Here is a 5,059-nt window from a genome sequence, read left to right as displayed (position 1 = left end):
GGAGATGTCCTGAGGGGATCTTGGGAATTTTTCCATCTTGCCTGCCTTGCTGTCAGTGCCTCCCTGTCCCAGTTCCTCTCCAGGTGGATGGGAAGAGCTGATCCCACAGACAACAGGGGATGAGACAAATCCACTTATTCTGGCGTGATCTCCCCTGGCTAAGCCCTTGTAATGTTGTTTGCTCACTTTCAATTAGCCCCGTGTTGGAATCCTCTACGAGATCAGATTAATGGGTTTGTGCCTCATGTTTAAACACAGCCCCCACGTGTGCTGTGCTCCAAACCAATAATACTTTATCTTGATGTAATAAAAATAATTGCAGGCAGAAATGCTCTCCCTCGTGCCTGTTCCTCACCACTCCAGGGAATTGCTGGCTCCTCTCTCCTGTTTCCCTGCTTCACCCTGGTTGAAATCCATGAAAAAACAGTGTTGGGATGTGCCCCAAGTTATCCTTTCATGTTTTCCCTGCTCGCCTCACCTCACACCCCTTGTTCTCTGAGCCACAGAGGTTCTGAGGCTCTGTTTGAGATCCATCAGCAGCTTTTTGCTCCAGTACCTTTTCTGCGAGGTTCAGCCCTGACTTGATGCAATTTGTTCAAAACTTGGTGGCCTCTGTGACCTCCCACCCGAGGGTTCCTCTCTCAGCCCGTGCAGGGTCCCTGCTTCTTCCCAACACCTTCCTTCAGGTGCCTGCTCAGCCCATTACCTCACAAGCTCTTCTTTGGGAGCTTTTATTTTTAGTTTCTCTTCCTCCTGCTTGGGATTTCTTGCAGCTCCAACACCCTTTCACTTGATGCCATTCCAGGTTTTCTGCACATTTGCTTCCTTGACCTCTCTCCAGCTGAATTCACTAAAAATTCCTTTTGTTTCTTGGTGTCCACTCTGCTTGAAATCAAGATCCACAGCTGCAGCCTTATTCCCTTTTGTTCCTTCCTCTAATTACTTGTGGATTTAGGTTGAAGTCTTTCATTCAGGGCTCAATTCTGCAATCAGCCCTTTCATAATATCCCCATTTCTCACCAAAATAATCTAAATAATCATTGCTTCATGGGTTCAGGTGAAATTCAGCTCGCCAGCTCTCACTGTGGCTCCAAGGCTTTTTCCAGACTCCCTGCAGACCAGAGTCACTGAATTGGTTTTCACAATGAAGAATTTGCCTCTCCAAGGAGCGTTTTGGTGCACAACGAGGTCGCAGCTTGGTTTTCACATTCCCAGTGATTCCTGTGAGCAGGATTTACCCAGCCTGGGTGTTCAAACCACTTTTTCCTTCCTCTCACTGCTTTGGGGTGCCCAGTGAGTGCTTGGAGAAGACCCAGAGCAACCTTGAGCATCCAACAAGGCCCATTCTGAGGCCTTGTCCTGAGCTGAGCTACCCCAGACAGGATGGTTTGGGTTGGAAGGGACCTTAAAGCTCATCTTGTTCCACCCCCTGCCACCTTCCCCTGGATCCCATCTCCCCATCACCCTTCCTGGTACTGCCAGAGCTGAGCCTGCCCTCGGGGAGGGAGGAAATGTTCATTCCTCAGCTGCCAGGGCAGTTTCTCTCAGGGGCAGGAGATCCTGGAATTTGCCAGAGCTCATTACTCCAGGCTGGACTCTGCAGTGGAGACCCCTCTCTGCTGGCTCAGAGGACACTTGATGATCTCCTGACATTGATTTTCTTTCCCCCCCAGCCCGAGGAAGCACTGGGATAATGGAATGCATATCTGAGGGAACTCATCCAGCAGGCTCTCCCTCACCATTGGCTGCCTGGCTCAATTTGACCTCCTGGGTCACCTGTACACGAGAGAAACTGCCAAAAGAGCAAAATCAAGCTGGGAAGGTTGTCAAGAAGACTAGGAAGGAAATCTCCTTGTGCCCAGCTTTTGGGCCCTTTGGAGATAAAGCTGAATTTCCAGCAGCTCAGGGCAACATTTAATTTTCTGGTTGGCTTTGCTTGCACTGCACCTGACTGCTCTTTGCCCCCTTGCTGCTCCATGGCCAAGCCACCCACGTCCTCCCTCCAGCTGCCATTCCAGACCTTTGGAGGAGCAGGCCTGAGCCTGACAAGCACCCCACTATCCCACTACCCACTATTCCAGCTGGGACTGAGCCCCCAGAGCCCCCAAAGCCCCCAGAGCCAGGCTGGGATGTGACAGGGTGCCAGGTGCAAAGGAGGGGTGAGGAAATCATGGCAAATAGGAGCTGACTGCCCAATAATTGTGGACAACCAGGCTTTTCAGCAGGGCCATAAATCAATGGCAGATGGAGCCACGCCGGGTGGTGCTTATTGATTTCTCTTTTTTTTGGTTTTTTTTATTGGTTCTTCTTCCCCCTGTTTGCTGCCCACCGGAGTGGAAAGGTTCCTCAGACAGCTCTGTGGGGTTTCTCTCTGCCTGGCAGCTTTCCCACCTTCCCTCTCCTCTCCATCCTGGCAGAGAAGGAGGGCAGCACTCCCAGCACCCATCCATGGAGCCAGGTGCTGGATCTGTGCCTGGCTTGGAGCCCAGCAGCAGCTTTTGGGGGAAAATCAAGGCTGGAGGCAGAGGTAAGATGGGGTTAAAAGAGGGAACACCTCTGCTCTGGCCAAAATCCCTTTTTAGCATCTCCAGGACCACCCTGCCCCACCCATCTCAGCCCCCATCCCTGACTCAGCCCCTTGTGCTCCTGCTTCTCCTCCTCTCTGCCACTTGCAGCTGCCAGCTGGGACTGAAAGGACCTGCCAGGTCCCTCTGTCCCCTCTGTGAGGGGACACCAGGGCTGTGTGGGGTCTGTTCTGAGGGACACCCTCCACCCTTGCAGTCCCACGAACAAGAATAACCCTGCTAAAGGAAATCCAGCCACAGGAATGGGCAAAATCACAGAGCTTTGTTTGGAGCAGTGCTAAAAAAATAGGCTTTTTCTCCTTGTTTATGCTTTTTTCAAGCCCTTTCCTCCACCTCCTCTGTTCTTGGGAGGCTCAGCCCTTCAAGGAGATGTCTGTGCAGGGTTTTGGCTAATGAGGGGCTGCATCCCCTGGCTCCCCATCCTCATTCCCCTGCATCCCCGGGTTCCTGCAGTGGCACTGAGGGGTGTTGCTGTCCACTGGCTGCTGAAGGCTCTGTTATCCATGTGGGATATTCCTTTAGGAATGCCTTTCTTTCCAGCATGAAAAGATCTGCTGTTACAGCTGGTCCAGCCTGGAGGGTTTGGGGTTTTTTTTTTTCCTTCTCTTTTGTTCAGGGCTGCACAGAACACTTATGGATTCATAAAGTGGTAATTTATTGAACAAGTCTTTGGAGAAGGGAAGTAATGAAAGCTGCTGGATAAATGACGGGAACGTTCGGGATCCGATTGCTGCCAGGAGCTTGGTGGCTCCAGGGGCTCTCATGGGGGAGCAGGAGCCTCACAAAGCCACACAGAAATGGGATTTGGGCCAAAATCAAAGCAGGAGCCACCTCCTTGGAGCGGGAGGGATGGAAGAGATGGGAGATTTGCTATCCCTGGAGTTCCAGCAGCCCCCGGCATGGAGAGGCTGGGAGGGCATTTTTAGCTGCCTGGAAATTCCAGTTATTGGAAATTCCTGTCTGCCCCAAGGGCTCCATGAGGATCAAGGACATCCTCAGGGAGAGGGAGCCAAAACATCAACACAGGATCATCGGGGTTTTCCTCGTGCTGTGCAAAGGGAAAAGCCAATTTTTGAGACTGGGTAGGAATCTGGATGGATGAGGTTTTTTCTCACTGTTGGCAGTGGTCAACACTGAGCCCCTTTTCCATCTCCAGATGTCTCTGCTCCTGGAAATCAGCAAGGTTTGGTCCAGCACTTCCAAGCCAGAGCTCCTGGAGAGTGCCCTGGAAAACTCTCCCAGGGAAATGCCCCCTCAGCTCCACATGGAAGCTGCTTTGGGATTAAAAACCACGTCTGGGTGAATCCTGCTGTGAGCTTCCTACCTGAGCAGCATCAATAAATGAATTAATGAATGGATGAAATGTAAATTGTGGCAGCTTTAAAATGAAAGTCAGAGTTTCCAAAAGTGCTTTTAACCAGCACTTATTTCTGCAGCAATATAACTGTCAGCAAGGGCTTAATTCATTAGCACCAGAACAAAATGAAGACCCTGTAAATTTGAAGTCCAATTTAATTTCTCAGAGAAAGAGCCTTTTTTTCATCTTCCTTTCCCTTTGCTCTCTCTCCCTGCCCAATGAAGGAGGATTTCCATCACTTAGAGTTGCTCTGGGCCTCCTACAAATGGGATTTTCTCAGCCTGGTGGGCTGGGGAGAGGAGGTGGCCCTGAGGAAGGCCAGCACTGCTTGGAGAGTTCAGGATGCAAATCCACTGGGATCAGCTGCATGGGGAGGGACACAAAGGCTCAGAGGGGACACACACCTTGCCCCAGGTTGGGTTCAGGCAAGGACCTGAGTGCTCAAACCCTCACCTGTGCCCAGCCCCAGGGCCATCAGTGATGTCCCAAAAGAGTTTGTAGGGCCTTTTGGTCACAGCTGAGTTAAAATCCCCCAGGTTTGGGGCTCTGCTGCCGGAAGATCATGGCTTGGGAGTGAGGGAGAGGACCCCAGGGAAGGCAGGTCCTGGCAGGGAGATGGAGGTGGCCACAGGTGGAGCTGGGGCTCCTGGGCACCCCCACCTTGGGGGTCTCTGCCTGTAAACCATCCCCTGAGTTCCTTGCCCCTCTCTCTGCCACCTGCTGCCCCTCACTTTGTCACCAAGGAGAGGGAACAGTGGCACAGCCCAGCCCTGGTGCCAGCACAGGAGCTTGGGGTGTGTGTGTGTGTGTGGGAACGTGCCTCTCCCAGAGCTACAGAAACCCAGCAACAGCATCTTCCTGCCCTAAAATGTGAGACAGAGAAATGGGGGAAGGGACCTGATGCAGCTGGAGGAGCCAAAACCCGTGGTCTCCATGGAGTCTTTGTTTATACTCCTCTCATTTCCCTGTCTTCATTATTTTCCCTTTTTATTTTTTCAAATTTTTTGTGTGTCTGTGGAGGTTTCTTTGTGGCTTTTTTTGTGTATGTGTGTGGTTTTCTTGTTGTTGGTTTTGGGGTTTTTTTGGTTGGTTTTTTTTTTTTTTTGAAAGAGAGTAT

General features: G+C 51.3%; 1 long non-coding RNA gene across 1 annotated transcript in view; it reads right to left on the bottom strand.

The window, feature by feature from the left end:
- The window catches only part of LOC135283704 (uncharacterized), a 4,460-nt gene extending 270 nt beyond the window's left edge, over positions 1-4,190 (bottom strand). The window contains exons 1-2 of the long non-coding RNA XR_010349371.1: positions 707-4,190; positions 1-402 (exon numbers count right to left, since the gene is read on the bottom strand). The exon at positions 1-402 is cut by the window's left edge and continues 2 nt beyond it. This is a non-coding gene — a long non-coding RNA (uncharacterized LOC135283704). The remainder of the gene's footprint in view (positions 403-706) is intronic.
- Between the last annotated feature and the right edge of the window lie 869 nt (positions 4,191-5,059).

This window comes from Passer domesticus, chromosome 19 (genome assembly GCF_036417665.1).
Source record: "Passer domesticus isolate bPasDom1 chromosome 19, bPasDom1.hap1, whole genome shotgun sequence".
Classification (NCBI taxonomy): Eukaryota; Metazoa; Chordata; class Aves; order Passeriformes; family Passeridae; genus Passer; species Passer domesticus.
Note: the sequence above shows the minus strand (reverse complement) of the source record. Positions and strands in the feature narration are given on the sequence as shown.